Here is a 21947-nt window from a genome sequence, read left to right as displayed (position 1 = left end):
AAATATTATTTTTTTGGACAGTATTTCATAGACTTATCAATTTTAAAATGTAAAAAAAGTAATATTTCTCTGTTATTAAAAAGCTGATATTGTCCATGAGATTTCAGGTTCGATCTCTGAGAAGATCGACACGCTGTTTGGATGGTTCTAGCTCCCATAAAAGACGATTTATTAACAAAAATACAAACGATAGGCTCACACCAGAGGAATAAAAAATTACATAATTCTCCCCAATGGACTAGGAACATCTTGGACATTGGTACTACCAGAACGGTATATTTTGCTCTTTTTCAGTCAGTGGCAACCTATAGTATAGTGGGCTGGGGAGGTGGCACTGCGTCTGTCACGAACCCTCTAATAAACGTATAAAAAAATAATACACAGAGTGATGCTGCGTTGTCCCCTCACTTTCCCATCTGAGACATTGTTCCAATTCAAAAAGGTACTGGACATTAGACAACTTTTTAAAAAGAGTCATTGACACATTTCTGGTCATGCGGCTACAAGAGTAGATCCCAGCAGAATGCTCGTACGAGGTTTTCCTGTAATTTGAATGATTTTATTATAAAAACAAGTACGACGTTTGCTCAGAGAAATTTCCCTTTTGTGGCCTCAAAAGTGTGAAAGCCATTTTCAGGAGAAGTGTACAAGTCTGGATTTTGTCTAAGGGAAGAGACCATTGCAGGAGACTGCCGCGAGAATTACATAGATTAATATACTATTTAGCATGTTGTCCAGATACCCTTTGAAATATATGTATGTTTACGTTATAATATTTCATTTTAATTTTAGCTATTATTTAATTATGAACGTGCTTCCACTTTCCATTATGTTGTGTCCTAACTCAACACAGGGCCCTTGGCCTCATAGAGTTTGGGATACGTTATCATTGATTTTTTTGTAATATGTACGTATATATGAATAAGTTTAAAAAAAAACAAAAAGAACTTGAAACGATTAAAACTAATTTATCAGAAAATAGATTCAAAATAAATTTAAATAAGTTTTTTGAATCCGAGGAAAAACAGCTTTCTATTTTAATTAGAATTACTGTATTACAATTTTGTGTTTTTCTTTTTATTTCGTACATTTTTTTTTCTCATGTGTATTCGAAATTATATAACTTTAAATTTCTAAATAAATCAAATAGTGTAAGTCACTATCCAAGCACAAAAGCTAGCTCTTTTTTGGAAAGTAACAGCTTTAACATAAAATAATTTAAAACTAGATTGTATAATAAAAAAAACCATTTATTATGTAATTACATAAATCAATAAAAAAAATAAAAGAATGTTAAGTGCTATCTTTGTTAAGTTTTTTCACCTCTAGCTCTTTCGTTGAGGTGTGAGGTCATAAGTAAAGACAACCCTTATTAGATTCACTGGGAAAATACATACGTGAATGAATGGTAGCTAAGCCATTTAATAACGCAGAAGGTTACGTCATAGGTCAACAAGTCTATAAAACGATAGTAAAATAATATCGCCAGTCAGTGGTACTAAAGAGCCACGTGCGCTTAATGAGTGTATGATTATTATAGGAAATGCAATAATTGATTACAATATCATCATTATCACACGCAACCCACAATCGTATGATTCTCGCTTGAAATAACGTCTTGTGACGATTATTTTCCGAGTATCTAAGTGGTTCTTGAACTTTTCTAAGTCACCTTGCACTTTTGATCAAAAGAAAATTTGCGGTGCACCAAAATCGAACTGTCAGAATACTTAAATAGGTACGAATGTTTTCACGGTCACTGTTATCAATATGTTTCTTTTTTGGGTGATACTGTGTTGGATTTGTTCTGATGTTTCAGCTACCATTGCAGGAGCCGTCTTCAGGGTAAACCGAGTCTCAGTTTACCCTGAAGATGGCTACTGCAATGGTAGCCGAAACGTTGGAACAAATCCAATACACACGATATCACCCAAAAAAGAAACATATTGAAAGAAAAATTAATTAATTAATTAATATTTATTTAGTAAATGCACACAATACACAATTTTATCATGGCATAATTATATTTTTTTATATTATTAATATTTAAAGCATTAACTTTGTGGTCAAACATTTTAATAAATGTTATTAAATATTTGTATATAACTACTTACTGACTTTTCTATGTCTATCGGTTTCGAGACGTACTCGTCTCTTCGTCAGGATACCAATTAAACCAACATGCAAACCAACATGCAAAACCCATTATACACCTTCACCATAGTTGTTGCACAAAAATATAAAACCTACACGACATGCATTTTAATAAGCACATGCACTGATTAGGACAAACATGCACTGATTAAATTATAAAAATATTATTTTGTTTGAGAATTAATGAAAAAAGAAGAGGAGATGGAGAGAGGGGGTAAGCTTAATAGGTCTAATAGGGTATTAAACCTAACCCCTTAACAGATTACATAATAGTTTTAATGCTTTTTTTAAGTAAATATAAATAAGTACAATTACAGAAAACTATAACTGAAATTATCATTAGAAAAACGGATTTTTCTTTCACGTGAAAATCGATTAATGTGATGCGTGAGCTGGTCAGATTTCAGAAATATCAGGTCGAATATTTGATATTCTCAATTCTTCGTAATGCGGACTCCGTGGTGTAGTGGTTAAGACACTTGACTCACTCATGGAAGGTTCCGGGTCGATTCCCGGGGAGAACAAAAAATAAAATGTGATTTTTCTCAAGCCTGGGTGTTCTGTACTGCAATTCACCTCGCTAATTGGGCCTCCTAGCCTGTTGTGATGCAAAAAAGTCTTTCAAGTTTTTTTAAGTTTTTACATCGACTGAAAATGAGCTCATACAATATGATATTAAAAACTCATGAAGGAATTTTGAAGATTGATTGATCTAAGAAAATAAAATTATGACATTGCAGAGTGCACACGATGCATTTACAATACCTCAATGCACGGCGCATGGAAAGTCACAGTTTTATCGAAAAGCAAAAATACATCTTTAAATAAAATAAAACAGTATTTACTTGTAGGGCCAAAAAAACAAACTCAAAAAACACTAAGTGAAAAATATATAATAGCGCTTTTACCCAATAATTAAACAAATATATGACCAGTGACGTAATTTTAGCTTTGAAATGGCTGTTTTTACAAACAGGCCAATTGAAACGTGGCTATCTCTAGTCTTCGGAATTACAAATTCTAATAGTTTTTGCTTTGGAGCCATGTTATTTTTAAAAAATCAGTTAGTCATTTGTTTTTTCGTCGTTTGCCCGATCGGGATTGTTTCTCGCGGTTTACCAACAGGCTAATGAATTATCATACCCTATAGCCGTCAGAATAGGAAAACTTAGATTGAAGGTGACAGACCAATCTTTATGTATGTAATTCTTCTATAGTGTGATGTCACTGAACTTTTCCTAAATGGCTTATCCGATTTACGTGCGGTTTTCAGCGAAATGTAGATCTTTGCGCTGCGCGTGTTCGTAGATAGTAAAATTAAAGTTTGAAGCATAAATCTTTTTTTCATCGACCTACCATGGTTGCATTCGGCGAGAATGCATTAAAAAAATGGAAGGATGTTGTTTTTTTGTGTTAAAAAAATGTTGTTTTTGAATGTTTACAAACAACAATAGCTTTTTATGGATCCAAATCAGATTCTTTCCTTACATTCCTTATAATTTCTTCCCATTTTTTCGTTTTACTGTATTTTTAATACAATAATACAACCGACATTTAATGCAATTGAAAGCCGCATTCATAAATAAAGTGCACCCCTGTTGGTGAGAAGAGCCCAATTTGACATTTGCAAAAAGAATTCTATATTTGAAAATTGATTATTATGTTTTGGAATCCAATCATAAACAAGTACTTAGGTACCTACTCATCAATGAAAAGTATTTTTCAAGCTAATAGCAGGCAAGTCAACTTTCGGGCAGGACAACGTCTGTCGGGTCCGCTAGTTGACTATACATACTTAGGTGCACTGGCGGTGATAGGGGTATTGAAAGCAGTAAATGTAAATTCTAAATAACGCGAATCTTTTGTAAACACAGAATATTTTTATATAACCGTTCATTAATGATTGAAATTTGTTTTTGCAATGTGCGGTTCTGAGAAGAGGCCACGAGACCTCTGAAACGGATCCGGGTAAACGGTGTGGGTTTTCAATGTTTTTCGTCGTTTGTTATTGCTCAGATATTTTCATAAATTTCATAACGGAGAATTTATAAATTGGCATTAGTTCCGTCGCGGTACCGACGCGGCGCAGACGGCACGTAACGTCGATGCTGCGCACGGGCTTAACCCCGCAAGCGAACGTTCGCACATTTGGGGACATTTCGACCTGGGCCTCGATTATGAAGGGAAGATAAAGACGTCATACCTTCACCTTGACGGTAAAGTTGAAGATAAATTCCCTCTAACGATTATAAAGATATACTACCGACCCCCCCCCCCCCCCTTCAAGTTTTGGGTAGGTACATCAATATGAAAAAAGGGGAAGCGTACGTCACGGTACGCATATCTACGTTCTAAAATGACATAGCTTCAGTATGACGTCATAGTTGAAGATAAAAGTCTCCCGACCGCCTATAAAGGTACACGCCGATACCCCCCCTCCCATCAAGTTTTGATGTAAGTACATCGGTTTATACCGACGGGTCTAGAACCCCTCGATACGTTTATCTACGCATTAAAAGTGTCAAAAATTTTGTTCCACCGAGCAATTTTCCCTTTAATTATGATTTATTAAAAATTTTAATCGTTTTGAGGTTGGCACTTTTTTTCTTAAAAGCCTACGGCTCCGGGATACAAAGTGCTAATATAACAATTACAAAAAATCTACTTAATTAAAAATGCCTAGCTAATCAAAGGTAAGAAATTCAAATTCGTTATAATACAAATATAAAGTATATTCTATACTAAGAATTTCTTAGCATATATATATACTTTATATTTGTATTATAACGAATACATATTACTCAAACATAAATAATATGGTAAAACATATAATAAAAAACAAACATAAAATAATGCAATAAGAATATAAATCATATGTGTACCAATTATATAAAGTACTACGTTTATTAATCTACATATATTTTTTAAAAAAACCTCGCGCTTCACTATTTTGTTATTTTTACTTATTTATTACTATGTGAAGTTATTTTTATTTTAAAATTTGTTTTACATTTTGAGTATTTTATATTTGGCGCAATCACATTATATTGCTTTTACCAAAGGCGGTTGATACAAATGGGACAATACAGTTAATTTGTGTAGCTGAACGAGTGTTTATATTCTTTTGGGTTCTTTCGACAATAATTATATGATAATAATCATCATGTCTAATATTGTGTAATATTTACATTTATACTTAATCTCAATTCCAGCATTTTTTGCATTTTATTTTACAGAACTAATGGCTCCTTATCACTGTTATCAACTTCCACTAAATATTTACAGAAATTATTTTAAAACGGATATAAAAACATCTTTATCTTATCGGATTATATCTTCTTCATTATGTTGACATCTGATAAGATTAATGTCATTTTTTATAAGTAAGACCCCATGGTGACTATCAACGAATTATATATATTAATAAAATCATTGTACATATTTTTTGTATGGTAATTTTACACTGCAATATTTAAACGACCCTAGACTGGCACCTGAAGCGTAAGACCGGTGACCTTACCTGCATGAAACGGATAATCAAGATACGCTGCATTTACTTTATCAATGCAGTTTTCTATGCACCATCGGGTGCGGATAAGGGTCTGATGGTGATGATAATATCACGTGAGACTGTAATAAATTTAAGTAGTAAGCAGATGACGGATTATTAAATCAACATGAAAAGATGAGAACGTTTAATGCTGCTACTACTCAAAATGAAAATGTTTTCTTTGCGAGCAATTAAGAAAAAAATGCCTTACAAGCAAAAATCTTGGCTTAGAAAAATAATAAAATTTCTTGTATAAATTAAAGATTTAATTATTTAAAAAAAATTGAAACGCCCTAGCGGGCTTTGGCATTTTAAAAAATACATACACAATACACACATATGGTAATTATAACCTATAAACTACATAGTGATAACGAGTATAAAATAAATGAATACAAGATTACAAATTCAATGGAAAAAAAATGAAATAAATAAAACCATAAAAACAATACACCACGAGGTCTACAAATTTATTACTATTATACATTTTTAAAAGGAATCCTTTTTCAAATTTATTCGATGGTAGGTACTAGGTACGTATGAAAATATACGAAAAATATTTATTATAGATAGGTACTTCTAATATTTACCTATTACGAACGATCAAACAACACGCGATTAAGCTGTGTTATCGGTTATGTTAATTTGCACGTGGTTTAGCCATATACGGTATAGAGTGATTACTGAACGAGGTGTAACGACTAGAAATGTTACTTTTTTTACCTATTTTTTTATTTTATTTATAAATCAGATAATACATTTCCAAAGTATAATACATATTAATTACATTCCCAGGAATTAGTACAACTCAATTCGGGATTTAAATGACATTAACATTTTTTTATAAAAAACACATATTATTAAGAATAATAAAGTAAGTTACACCTTTATAACTAAATATACCACAAAAATATATGAGTCAAATTTTTTTTTTTTACACAAACCTAATAAATATATAAATACGCTTTCCAGAATGGAGGAAGTGGTAGATCTAGGACTAAGGGAGATAGGGTCGTTAACATCACATGTAGACGATGCAACCATAGTGACAGTGGCAATTCCCGATGATTAAAACATATATATCTCATTTAGTAAAACAAAAAGTTTAAATATTTTTATATATTATCTCTGTTATCTGGTCTCCATATTATGATGTTCACATCAAGAATATTGAATCAGTTTGACATCGATTTTTGAGAAAGATAGGCTGGAGGTTTGGCTTACCCGGAGACCAATATACGTATAATGAGTTAGAAACTAGCTTAAATATATCTTCTTTTTAAGACCGTCGAAATAAATATGACCTTCTAGTCCTATTTTAAATTCTCAACTCACTCTTTGATGCGCCTGAACTACTGAGCTCAATAAAATTCAATATTCCAACTAGAAACCACAGATAAAACTTACTCTTTCATACCGATAACCATAGAACTAACATTCCCCTATGCCCAGAATTCTTAGGTCTGCCAACAAACATACCAGTCTTGATTTGTTTGATAACAAGTTGTCTTCTTTCAAACGATCACTGAATCAGATTCAAATATAAACACCCCTCTCCCGCTTCGACCCCCACAAAGTCTACTATAAACCATTGAGTCTTTCTTCTTTTTTTATAATAATTTTCTATGTATAAATATGTCCTTAAAAATGACCATTGAGCGTACATATAAATAAACAAAATATTTAGGTTTAAAAATCTCGAGCCACAGCGTCCTAAACTCCGTCCCGACTGCTTTGGTTTGCTAAGAAACACCTACGTGACTAGAAATTTGTTTTAAATGCTATATTTACTTATGATTATTCTTCTTACATGTATGTTTATTATTGAATTAGCAATTAATATGTAAAAGGCACTAAGTGTCGATTATTTCAGTAAAATAAAATAACACATTGTATTATTTACTATAATAAACGCCGATTTTCGGCACTGATTATGTTTATCTATTCATTTATCTATCGATGTTAAGTTCAATGACATGAAGCGGTCAAATGTTAAAATTGAAATAAACGCATTAGCAAACCGTTTTTCTATTGACTTTTAAATTGGGGGCATGTCCATTTTTAAGCAAGTAACATAAGGCGGAAAGTATAATATGATACTTTTTTATATTGTTAGAATTCTGTTATTTTGAAATTCAACGTTAAAAAATTCAATCTTCACAAAACTCGGCTCTTAAATTAATTAACAGATCAGCTAGAATTGATAAGGAAGAGGTACCTGAACTTTTTGAAAAGCAAGAGTGCCTGTTCGTAAATGCTATTCTATGGCTCAAATTTTTTACTAGATATCGATTTGATAGTAACTACCAGAAAATATATATATATACACATAATACAAGGCTAGCACAACGTGAAGGCTTGTCAGTACCGAGGTTTGTAAACAAATATGGCCAAAAAACACTTCATTATACACTTCCTAAAATTTTCAATAAGATTCCTAAGCAAATCTCAAAAGAAAATGTTGACAAAACTTGTAAGAAAAAAATAATTAAATGGCTAATATGTAACAAGGTGTATTGATTATTATTTTATGTTAACAGTCATCTATTTAAATTTTTGTAAATAAATTTTGTGTAAAAAATACGTATGCTTTTAGTTCTTAATAATATTTATATTACTTATTTAATTTATATAATTTCTCTAGCGTTTTTCTTTGTAAAAGAAAAATAAAAAACTTGCTGACAAGTCGGACTCCCGGTTTAGTGGGTTTTATTATTTTTCCTTTTATATTTACTGTTAACGTTTATGTTTACCTTCTTAAATAAAAATAAATACAAAAAAAAGGTTAAAAGGCATCGGGGCATAACAATATATTGAGTAATAATTAATACCCAGTAGGCGAAATAATTGTAGACAATCTCACCTACATCAATAAGGCTGTATGTAACACGGCGTGTAATGTAATCACTCAAATCAGCCAATACACGCCACTACAGAATTAGATTTTTCCTTTTCATAGTGACGTGTTCTTATATAAAGTAGATGTCATCATACCCTTTCCGCACCTAATGGTGCATAGGGCACTACATTGGTACACCAATCGCAGTGCATTTTGATCTTTTTTGTTACATGAAGGTGAGATGATCAGTCTTACGCTTCAGGCACCAGTGTAAAAGCAGCTTTTTTAAAATGAATATTTCATGTCAAACATGACGGGAAGCGAACCTAAGACCTCTTGCATGTTAGGCAAACGCGCTGACCTACGAGACACTACGAGGCCGACAAAGATGGAGATAAAGTAGATGTACTCGTATATAATCTGTTGAAGTAATATTTTCATTTTAAAAAAGTCTTGCTGTTTTTACTTTCACTATTATTGTGTAGATATATTTTTAAAATACGTGAATTGATTGGGGAGGGGGGGGGCAGTTTCCTAGGAAGCATATTTTTTTAATCACGTTTTTGTTAATCATCACATTGATTGAATTTTTTTGCATAATCCTGACCCATAATGTTAAGAATGTAATTAAAATATTTTTCTGCCGAAATTAAAAAAAAAAAATCACCTTTGTCTTTACTTTCGCCCCGTGCACACAGCAAACATTACGATTCATCCCTTTACAGTTTAATAATCTTTGACATTGATACACGGAGTTTAGTGAGGCAGCAATAAACATAATAACATATATATATTAACACATTACAACAGAGACGAAAAACATTTAAGAGAAGGTAATGTAGAAGTCTAGGCATCTACAGGGCTTATGTCAATGGCTGGTTTAAGTGGCCACTTTATACAATGTGTAACATTCACCATTCTGCCCATATTTGAACATCTACACACCTTCAATTATTTCATCCGTTGATGTATGTGAAGTTTTTTTAAAAAATTCATTTATGACAAAATACAAGGTTTTGAAACTTTACATATTACATTTTATTACATATTTTCTTAGTACGAAAATATTCCCAATCAGCAAAAGTGCTGGTGTGAGGGGATATTATATAGTTAAAGAGCTGAAACCTTTATTTATGCGGGTGAGATTCATCTAATAGAACTATTCCACCAACATACTAGGCAACGCCTGAAAATGTTATTTCTTCAATTTCTATACTTCTTCATGGACCAGGTGGATTAATCAACAATATTTTGAGTTTGTCCAAATTTTTGTGGACAAGGACTGCCTAGTATGTAAGTGAAATAATTCAATTAGATGAATCTCACCCGCATAAATAAAGCTCAGCTTTTCAGCTCTTTGACTTCACAAACATCAACAGATGAAAGAATTGAAGGTGTACATATGTTCAAATATGGGCAGAATGGTGAATGTTACACAGTGTGTAAAGTGGCCACTTAAACCAGCCATTGACAAGTCATAAGCCTCGTGGGTGCCTAGACTCTATATTACCTTCTCTTAAATGTTCTTCGTCTCTGTCGTAATATGTTAATATAAACAGCTCCCCAGGGAGTTGAATCCAGTCCTTGTCTACAAAAATTTGGACAAACTCGAAATATTGTTGACATATATATGATAAAAACTATTATAGAAAATTCCAGCAGGTGCATTTAAATGTGAACACATGATTTTTTTTTCTGCAGTGGATCGGTGTACCTACACAACATTAAAGTAAATTAATTCATTGAATTTTCTTATTTTATAAGTCCGGGGGAGATCAAGGTTTTGAGGAAAATTTTTTTTGAGTTAATTTGGTTCTATATTTATAATGTCGCATTTTGAGTCTCGACACAGACAGTATTGTCCAACTTCGGGGCGAGACGGTTTGACTAGGTCAATAGTTTACAATCCAATGTATTTACCACTGAGAAATACATTACATAATACATTACATACATGTCACGTACTGTCATGCGGTGTCTTATTCATCAGAGTAAGGTGGATCCACCTAGTTATGATTCGAGTTAAAACATAAGGTATTTTTATAAATATAATGTATAAAGAGAAACGATTTTTAAAATAAATTAAATTAGACGAAATCAGAACTAATTTAGTTTTATGTAGACACAACAATAATTATTAATTTATTATATAAATAAAACACGAGTGATACTTTAATCCACAAATTTCCTTAATATTAAGTACACTCAAAATAATTATAAAGTACACTCATGGCTTTCGGTAGACGAGTTTCAACATTGATTAAGCTTATTAAAGTTGATTTTTCAATATTTATATACACGGACCTCGACTACACTGGGAAGTTGACATTTATCTTAGATTGCCTATAAACTAAAATCGAATTTTCTGTATGAAAAAGTATAAGTTTTTTTTCACATGTTCAACTAACTACAAATAATAACCAACAAAATACTTAATTTTTTAAAACAAAAAATAAATAAAAGATTTCGTACAGAAGATTCGTTTTTTTTAAAGACAACTGAAGATAACTCAGTTAACTTCCCATTGTAATCGGGCCATTTAAAAATCGTATTATTTAGATGTTTAAAAATAATCTATAAGAGTATATATTATTAAAATCAATAACAAACTTTATGTAACTTTATTACGCGAGTAAAATAAGGTTTTTTTTTTATTTTTTTTATTTATTTACAATTTAAAAAAACCCGTTAGGGTTACATTATTATTTATAAAATTAAATATTGTCAAGTCATTTTATGTCTCGTCTAGTCTAGTTAGTTCAGTCATCATGTGCTTTTTCAGATTGATTTTAAATTTGTCTCCAGTAAAAGTTTTCAAGTAGTAAGGTAGGTCGTTGTAGTGTTTAAGTCCATTATGTAGTATTTTTGACTGTCCTGTGTTTGTCTTTGCTTTTTCAATATGATAGTGTTGTTGTTGTCTGGTGTTATATTTGTGTATGTCAGTATTTTTGACTAATATTATACTACGAGTAACTAAAATTTCAATACCTGCAGGTATTTTGATAATGTTTTGAAGTGTTCCAGCTGTTGGAAGATGCTTAAATATGATACGTCGTTTTTTAGGCGTATTTTCAGCATTTTGTGTAAACACGCTTTGGTGAAAAAAATGCTCAATGGATCTATTGACACTACATTTTGGTTTATAAACTAAAATTCATATATTTTAGAGCCCATTAAACTTTAAAATTGTTCTCCATAAAAATTTATTGAAAAATGACAGGTTTTGCCATCTTTTAAAAGAATGATCGTCGTGATCGTAGAACCACGACGGATGTGCGAAAAATGCGACACTGACTGCCTTTTATATTTGATCTTGAAAAGGTTATATAAAGGCTTTATGTTCCAGGTTTTAAAAAATATATATTTATTACTAACCCAAGTATCAAATGATATACTTTTGTACTTGTCAAGTTGCGAAATATAGTGTCAAGTATTTTTTAAATCGCTCTCATGTCAAGTCGAATTCAATCACATGCGTCGTTGTTCTACGATCATGGCGAGATATCCAATACGAACGATAGAATAAGCACTGTAGAAGAACGGCATTGTTTTAATGCCGCTAATGTGATAAATAATAAAAAAACGCAGCGGCTAACTTTATTTTCAAAATTTATATCTTTGGTTTTTTAGTTCAGCGCAGTTGGCATGCGCATAATATTTGCTCCGCTAATAAAACCGTAATAATATTTCTGATTCTGCGGGATTATTTGAACTGTTAACACAAAAACGACTTCGATTTATTAATTACCGAACTATTTTCGTGTAAGTGGTAGAAAAAAATCCAATAAAACTGTCTTGACCGCTGTGGTTATCTCCCTCGTTTTGCGTTTGAACTAACATGATGAATCAACCTTAATATAACGTTTTATTAATTTAGTACCACGAACTTTTTAATGTTTTATTTAAAAAATATACCGACTTTTTTAGTCTACTGTATTTTAGTATTTGCATGTTGGTGTAGTGAGTGTCTTGACGAAGAGACGGGTACGTCTCGAAACTGGTATACTAAAAAAGCCGGTAAGTGGTTATGTACTAATATTTACTAACATTAGTTAAAATGGTTGACTAGAAAGTTGATGCTTTAAACATAAATAAGAAAATAAAAATTATTGAACATTTATACCATTTCACAACAGGCAAGTAAATAAAGTTTAAAATGTTGCTCATTTTTCGGATATCTATAATTCGATTTTTTAGAATTTATCATTCGATCAATTCATAATAGAACTTCGTCAATAGCGTGTACATAAAATGTTAGTGTTAATAATACAATATGATCGCGCAATTCATAAATAAAAAATAGAAGCTTTAAAGACTTCAAATAATAAAAACAACTAAAATGTTTTTGGTAATGTTATTAAAAAAAATAAGTAATTAAAACGGCCGTTAAATTAACATGAGAAAACTCACCGTTTTAATAACCGAATCACTATTCCCAAGATGCACAATCAATAAAAACTTTCATTTGTCACAGTATCATGTTTTGAGTAATGGCGGCCGAAGGGTTGTTCTGGTTTTAGAAGCACTGCCCGGTGGAAGTGATTTCGTAACACTGCGCTTTCGGATCTATTAGCTTCTTCATATATAGTGGTGTTGATGGCTGCTAATCTATATTTGCGTAATCTGCGGGCCACGATATTCCGACCTTTAGACGATGCTCTTTGGACCCCGGTGCCTTACGCGTGAACCGAACGCAACCAAAACCAGAAGAATACTACCCCAAAAAAATGTATAGACGACGATATAGACTGATGGAATTTAAACCCGTCTACAGTACTTAAATTACAAACCAATGTTTTAATAACATTATTTTAAAATAGGTATATAATAACAGAATTACCCACTTTTTTCATAAAGGTTGAAAATATCAACACTTTGACACCAAATTTTAAAATGATAAATTGCGGTATTTAGGGTTAAAACGTCATTTTTTAAAATAACAGTCGCGATGTCGCACATTTGAAAAAATAATAGAGTCATAACAACAACAAAAAAAAGAATTTCCAAGAAATCTAAAAAACTAAATGAACACGTCTTGAACCACGTATTTTTCATTGAGTTGTTTTTGTTTTTCTTTTCAATACCGATGTGTCATATAAATGTTTAGATTTGTCTTAAAAATGCTATAACGATTCTGTATGCGAAAGGTAAACCACAGTACAAAACCACTTTACAGGAGAAAAATTAGTGATTTTTTATGCTGCAAACGTCCTGTACTATTTAGAGGCTTTAAAGTTAATTCGTTTAGAATTATATGTTAATTTTTTTGTGTTCTTAATGCTGTAATATTTTCTTCATATATCAGATATTTTAATGCTCAAAATGGAGATACATTTATTTACCCCTAAATGCTTTTATGGTACAACATATAATGTTGTATGAGAATACAACATCAAATCCAAAAAAAAAATCTCCAGGATAGAAAAAAACACTATTTTGCAATTAGTAAAAAAACTTATTAATATTTTTTGTAAAGAGAATACAGTAAAATGTTTTTTTAAATAATTAAATGTAAAAGGGTGCCTAGATATCAACACAAGGTTAAACTGTTTATGCATTTATTGTCACGCAAAATTTAAACCAATAGTAAATAAGTAAGTTTTTTTTTCAGGAAATAAATTCTGTTTTATAATGTTTAGTAAAAAATAAGTAGTTCGGTATTTTTGATTAATACTGTGATTTTTTTCTGGTAGTCAAATTATTTTTATTTTATATGGTGGGAGTCAAAACAGTCGTATTATGGATTTACTGTTGTTTACCTTTAATGTGGTGTGACGTTATAATAAAAAATAATCATTTATCTTTGTTATCAAATAAATTAGGAGATTCTGTTTTCTGCCTCGTAAAAGAGGACGAAAATTTAGGTTTGGGAAACTGAATTTCATCATATCTACTGTAGTTTTCCTCTCGCATACATATTTTTTAAATAGAATATTTCCATTGTCATAAAGAAAATATTTCAAGTATGAATGGTAGCGTTTGTTTGCGACTGATTTTAGTAGTGTAAGTTTAAAATTGTCAAGCGGGTAAATCATAAAGCTGGAATTATGTTGATTTTTTATCATAAATATATGAGTTTTTTATAATTTATTCTATATAAATAACTAAAAACCCGTTTTAGTTGACTATATTTTATTGGATATGCGATGTGTATTTTTTCAGTAGGATTTACTTTTAAAAGCGATATCTATATTTTATACTTTATAAACACATTTTCCAAATATTTAATCAATTTCTCGAAGGCTCCACTGCTTAAGACTAGAAAATTACCGTTCTTAATTTTGAAGAAAATGTAGTAGTAATTTGAAAATATCACTAGGCTATGAATGTAATATTTTGAAAATGTTTTTATAACACTAATATATAAATTTAAAACAAAATACTTCGACTTGAAAGTTTGTTATCATAATTTTAATAATTTATATTTGGCATGAATTTATTGAAACTATAAAAAACTTTTTTCAGACATGACTATTAATTAGTTTTTTCTTTACAACAGTGACACTTAACTATTGATACATTTATAATATTATTTAAAAAACAGCTTATTACATACTTTACATACTTACATACTTTTGAGTGGTTTTTTTAAACACTTGAGAATAAAATATAATGCTATGACGTAGGAACAATGCATCGATTCTTCCTTATATACAAATATGAGCCATTAAACTTGATTTATTTGATCTTTGCACCTGTATATATATTAAATTCAATAACACCAGACTTTTTTTAGGAAGTGTTCGTTATAAGCGGGCGTCGTTAAATCCGTGCACGTTGTAAGCGAGTGCGAGTGGCTTATTTTCTCGAAGATAATTTCGCAGTGCGATTAGAGTTTGCATGTGAATGTATTTTATGTATCTAAAGTCTGTTCATTATTACAAGAATTTCCAAATAAACGAACCAGCCGCGTGATATCCGACAATCCAACGGAGAATAGCCTATTTCACACATAACATCTAAATCCAAACGGCACGGTAAAATTATAGTGGATTGTCATTTATTAGATTCGTTTGTACATATTTAAATATGATAATATTTAAATTTTTTGTTTTTTTTAATAGATAAAACTCCATAGTTAATGATTTTTATAAAAATATCAATAAAAACGCCTTGGTTAATATATTATTTTTAAAAAAATATTGGCGTTCTTATAATTTACACAAATATTTTAATTTTGGTGACTATTTTAAACGAGTTGTAAATAACTCACTATTATAAAATGGAAATCGAGTTGGGGAAGAGTGGGTTCGAACCTCGGATCTCTGATCCGTGAGTCAACAACACTAGGCCACGGGACCACAACCCGATTCAAATAATATAATAAAACTTAACAAAAGAGATTTGAATGATAATTTTATGAAAATCATTTATTTATTTATTTCACATAAAACTTGATATATTTTCTTTTCCATATGAACACGTCACTGGGCAAAACCCGTGTCGAAGCACTTATTTTCATTATTTTAATATTATTGTATGTTCCTAAATTTAGCGAGTACTCTCAGATAAAAATCCTGCAAAAGGGAATCGACTGGAGTTTAGTCGGTCTCATAGTGTACTGGTTATTGCGTTTGCCAGGCATTAAATAAATAAATTTGTAAAACAATAAATATCGATCCACCGTATTGTATTTTATCATGCCGTGTAGATTTTTGCCGTGGTGTGAAATGGGCCAATCATGCGATATCACGCAATGGGCTCGTGGTTTGCACGTGCACAGTGGTCCAGTCACCGTGAATGTACGGTATGCGCGCATGTTCGGTCAGTGATAGTGAAGTTCTAAAGCGTCGCGGCGGAGGTCGCGACGCTTGCGTCTGCGTCCATCGCAAGCTCTTCGATGAAAATAATTGAGGTTTATATCAAATTTAACCTTATTGCGCACATTTAAGTCAGTAATGCATTTTTATGGATATTCCCATAATTTATTCAATTATGAAAATATTTAAATGCAATATTGCAGAAAAACAACGACACTGTCTGTAATTATAATTTACCAGAGTCAGATTATTTGAAAAATGAGTTGGTAAATTTTTAAATAGATAAAAAATTACGGAAAATTCCCATGCCTGAACCGACAATAAGCAACGTCATATTGTTTCAATAAGCCATTAAGTATTAATTAGTAAACAAATAATTTTAATAACGTATAACAGCGGGGAGCAAAACAATGAAATTACATATTTATGTAAAACATACTTTTTCATAGTTATAAATGATTTTCAGATACACAATTTTATAATTTAAAATTTATCATTTTTTAAAAAATTGTTTTCATTATTAACGTTTTTTTTAAAACTTATTTACTCAATTAAGAACTATGAAAGACCTACGATCGATTAACAAGTGCTATATTTATGTATTGATTTAGTAAATTTGCATTTCCCATACTTAAATTGCTATAAATTAAAACTATAAATTTATCCAAAATACAAAATATTGACGAATGATTTCATAATATTTATTCTACGTGACCTCCGTGAAAATTTTGCGGATACTGCGGAGGCCGAAAAGGTGTACAAACTGAACACGCTTGGAAAATTTTCTTAAATCATGGGATAAATTGTATGGTAATTATTATCTACATTAGCAAATATTTTTAAATTAAAGCCGAGGTTACTATTTCCACGATGACGTCCAGTGGCGTTAATGTTTTGGGGGGTCAGTTAGAGGTTAGTTTACATGTTGGTATGCTGAGTATGGGTTTGGTGACGTTAATCAGTAAACATGACGTCAGAAGTTGTATTATATAAAAAAAAAGCGGAGAATATACCACCACCACCACCACCATAGAGGTTACCCACCTCGTAGCAAGGAAAGAAAATATTTAGGCCAGGCGCGCACACGCGGGAGTTTCAACCCGCGTGTAAACTCGCTCCCGCAAGAGTAAATAGATTTTGCGGGTAAAAAACCGCTACCGCGTCATTTGAAAATGGATGCCGTGGAAACAGCTTGTGTGTGAATCAATTCGCGGAGCGATAAAACAGTAACATCGTTTTTAGGAACATCATTAAAACAGTCAAAGGCTTCTCTCAATGGGCAATTCTAGAAGCTGAATTAAGAGAGCATAAAAAATAACAAAAAATATTTTACGAGTAGAATGAGGGTGGAAATATTTGAGCAATTACTTGAAAATTACCAGGGTACTAAATCCTCTTCACTTGATGGCGATTATGTGGCGGACATTATAAACGCTTTATATTCCAGGTTTAAAACCAAATGTTTATTCAGGGTGTTCATTAAACCCTGTCACATCCGAAACCACGATGATCAGTAAGAGCAAGAAGACATATTGGCACATTAAAATAAATTTTTAGAACGAATAAAATTTACAAAAATAAAATATTTAAAAAAACAAATGATTGCTTACTTCTAAAGGGGAGAAACAAGGAGAGGGGGGGGGGGAGTCTGATATACCGTCAACCGCGCGGCGGCGCCCCCCTCGCTTCTCCCCTGCAGAAGTACGCAACCATTTGTTTTTTAAAATATTTTATTTAAAAAAAAAATCTTTGTCCTAAATATTTTTTAAATATGCTTATATGTCTTCTTGTCCACACTGATCATTGTGGTTTCGGATGTGACAGGGTTTAAAGAAGACCCTGTATATATATATATATATCTAATATATATATATATATATATCTAACCCAAGTATCAGATTATATACTTTTGTACTTATCAAGTTGTCACAAAAAGCGTCAAAAAATTAATATATATATATATATTTAAAAACATTCTAAACAAAACTAAGTTAATTAATGTATACTATACTCAAGCAAAATCAATTATCAATTACGGAATAATAAGATGAGGAGAAATAAGTCAAACCACATTAATGAAAGTACAAAAAGCCTTACTGAGAATAGCCAACAAAAAGCCCGACAGACTTTTTACAGAATTTCCAGTTAAAGACAATTTTAAGGCACTTTCATCAAAGGCCTGACAGAAATAATAGTTGGCGCGTTCACCTGCCAATCTCGATACTGAGACGTCGATAGTGTTTTTGTCAGTAATAGGGTCAAAAACGCTCGTCCGGGGGTGATATTCCAAACTTTTATCTCATTACAGTGTTTTCTACGGCCGCGAGAGCGGCTCAGAACAGCACCGCAGGTAGGGTTCTCGTTCCTGTTCACACTCAGAACAGTATTCTTCGCCCGCCCGGAGAGAGAACAATTATTTAAGATTGATTTTTACTCCACTGTTAAATTTTCGTATTTTTTGATACGCTTTTTAAGTGGTATATGAAAAATTATTTAAAGTAACGATTTTTTGTGCTTGTGAGTATTAATTAATACGGCACAGAAAAACGGATAATTAAATGCACGCAAAAAGGCCACATGTGAGTGAGGAAGTAAGGTGCCGCTGACAAATAGAAAAGGTCACACGACTGATATAATTGACGTAGGTACCTGTAATAAAAAACTATTGTTTTCAGTGTACGTACGTAATATTACGTGTGATGTTTTTTACAATTCAAATACATCGTATTAAAACTATCAATTTATTCAGATATTCAAAAAACGATTACTGTTAAAAATACATTATTTTTATACCTATATTCGTGCTTATGTTACATAGGGCTCTGCATCAGTATACCAATGAGAATGTTCAGTGGTTTAAAAAAATATATATATATATTTGTTAAAAGACTATCGAACTAAGCCAAAATTGTATGTTTCGTATTGTTCGATTCTTGGTAACAAAGGTCTACGATGTATGCAAGGAAAGCGATTTGCTGATGAATGTCGATAGATCGAATGTGATGGTTTTTGAAAGAACTGAAAGTATGACTAAATGTGAAATCACTGTGAATGGGGTTATACTAAAACAATTACAGGAATTTGAGTACCTGGGAAGTATGTTTACTAGGAATGGAATGATTGAGAAAGATATTGAAAGGAGGGTGAGTGCCGGGAACAGAGTGAACGGTGCACTTAAATCAACCTTGTCAAATAAATGTTGGTCGCAAGAGACAAAATTAGCACATGGAGTCCTGGTCCCGACCCTGATGTATGGGAGCGAAGTATGGACTTGGAAAAACCGGGATGAAAGTAGGCTGAATGCTATCGAAATGCGATCTCTCGGGCGAATGTGTGGTAAAACTATGCACGATAGATGTACGAATATTGAGATCCGTACATTATTATGTAAGTCTGAGATAGTACTTTATCGACAAAATCAAGAAAGGAGCTCTGCGCTGGTTTGGACATGTAGAGCGAACGGACAGCGAAAGAACGACTGAGAATATTTACAATGCGAATGTTGATGGATGCAGAAATAGAGGAAGACCGAGAAAGACATGGCATTGCTCAAATACTTAAAGATGGACATGTCAAAAGTTGGAATAATCGAGGCGCGTGCATGAGAAGATTTATGGATGTAAAGGAAGCGAGATCTGTATGCAAAGGTATAGTGATGTGGCGTTCTATCCTCTCTGCCTACCGTTGTTACCTTACTGTTGTTGTTGATTTTGTTAAGTTTTGGTATTACTCCGCCAGAGACGTTACAAGCTCTAGTCGGAGAGATCTGCTGATTGGTAAGTTGTTTTTTTTATGATATTTTTATTGGCTTATCGGAAACAGGAAATTTATCGCAACAATCTATCATCGGTCAATTGTTTTCGAGAAAAACCGCCATACACTTAAATGCTCCAATTTTACAGCGCGTAAGAAAATATTTTTCATATCCAATTTCTTGTAGAACTGAACTTCCTCATAGCGGCGTATTTCGATTATTTCGACTAAGCTCTGTTTGGAGTATGATGGCTGCTGGCTGCTAGCCGACTTCACCCTTAACTAGTTGTTGATTAAATAAGATTTTTCTGTTATTTTAGTAAAGCAACGAGGAAGTTAAGTGGTTTTTTATTATTTTTTTATTTGATAATAGACTTTTATTTTTATAGATCGTATTATCAGCGCTACGATTTTTAAAAGTTTTGTATTTCTGAAAAATCTGCGCGTGTACGTCAAAAGTTCATTTCCGCTTATTCTTATTCAGTTCTTCCCATTGGTCCATAAGCGCCAAGCAGACCGGAAATCTTCCATAGCTCTCAGATCATAGGTTGATTCACATGAACCAGTGACGTTATTCAAAGTAGTGCGTTTTTATTAAAATATTTTTTTTTATTTTTTCCGTACATTTCCAAGAATCTTTGCGTTACAATTTAATGCTCTAATTTTTACCGCGCGCAAGAAAACCTTTTTTGGATCCCATTTCCCGTAGGGCTGAAGTTCCTCATTGTGATCCATGTATGTTTGGGGATAGTTGGTTGGTATGTTTTGTATTAATTTTAATAAAAAGTTTAATAAATATTATGCTATGATGTAATTTATTAACTACATTCACTATTTTTTTATACGAATTATCGTTGGTATCAAATATTCCCAACAAGGTAAAATTTATGATAGTCAGGTGAGACTGTTCAAGAGGATTGTACCAGATAACATAATCTGTAAGGCGAAATAAATGGGCGAAGGTGTATATTAAATTCTGTTATGTCCTACCGGTAAAACAACTTTGTGACTACAAATTGATTTAAGATAACTTTGTTGATCCAAAATATAAAAAAAGAGTTTCCCACACTCACAACACTAGATCAAAAACTAAGGGCTCCCTGATCGTTCCCCGAATTACAAATTACTTCGTAGGACGAACGTTAAATTGCGTTATTCCAAGGTTGTTCAATGATCTCCTACAAACCATCATTAACATGAAAGATCTTCAAATGAAAATAAAAGAATTGAAGAAATATTTTCTAAATACTAGTACCTGTTAATAAAGAAATTTGTAGATTGTAAATTAAAAAATGTAAAATAAACCTGTCATAAAAAAAATGTGTCCCACCGAAAAGTCTTTAGACTTAGTGGGTAACGAATTGTAATATGTATTTTAAAATATCAAATAAACGCAGCAAATAACTACAGCACTGAAACTAAAAAAAAAGAAAAAAAAAGTATTGAAATGTCGTGAAATTTAAAAAAATCAATAAATTTGCGTCGAGACTGAAAGCCTTACCTGCGACTTTAGGCATGGTAGCCAAAAAGCTTCCTTCTACGTGCGGTAAAATATAAAACTACGTATACACGTTTTATAAGGTTGGGTTATTTAATAGAAAGTCGAAACCCCCATTTCTGATAACAATCTAATACGTATTAGGCATTATTGAAAAGGTTCTTTTATTTAGGCTTCTGATAAAAATAAATAAAAGAGCGAGCATTACTATGGGGAACATTTGGTATACAAATGGCGTGTGGTTAAAAAATATTAGCAAGCTCATATGGCCCACGCCACGTATACATTTTATTGATTGTCCCCTATTAACGTGCATTTGGTTACTTTGCATAACAATAATAATAAAAAAAACATTCCAAAGGGTTTTGGTGGACCCGATATAGAGGCTTTTTT

General features: G+C 31.9%; 1 protein-coding gene across 2 annotated transcripts in view; it reads right to left on the bottom strand.

Moving 5' to 3' along the window:
- LOC148280228 (acyl-CoA Delta-9 desaturase-like) overlaps nt 1-21947 on the bottom strand; it is a 64292-nt gene that overhangs the window by 17377 nt on the left and 24968 nt on the right. Inside the window, exon 1 of one of the 2 annotated variants that reach the window (XM_088228696.1) lies at nt 12954-13099. The exons of the other annotated variant lie outside the window; for it this stretch is intronic. The gene's annotated coding sequence lies outside the window, so the exon portion shown is untranslated. Of the gene's footprint in view, nt 1-12953; nt 13100-21947 lie in introns of those variants that run through there. 2 annotated transcript variants of the gene reach the window in all.

The sequence above is a fragment of the Micrasema longulum genome, unplaced genomic scaffold (genome assembly GCF_059751315.1).
Source record: "Micrasema longulum isolate JH-2025_06_02 unplaced genomic scaffold, ASM5975131v1 h1tg000604l, whole genome shotgun sequence".
Lineage (NCBI taxonomy): Eukaryota > Metazoa > Arthropoda > Insecta > Trichoptera > Brachycentridae > Micrasema > Micrasema longulum.
Note: the sequence above shows the minus strand (reverse complement) of the source record. Positions and strands in the feature narration are given on the sequence as shown.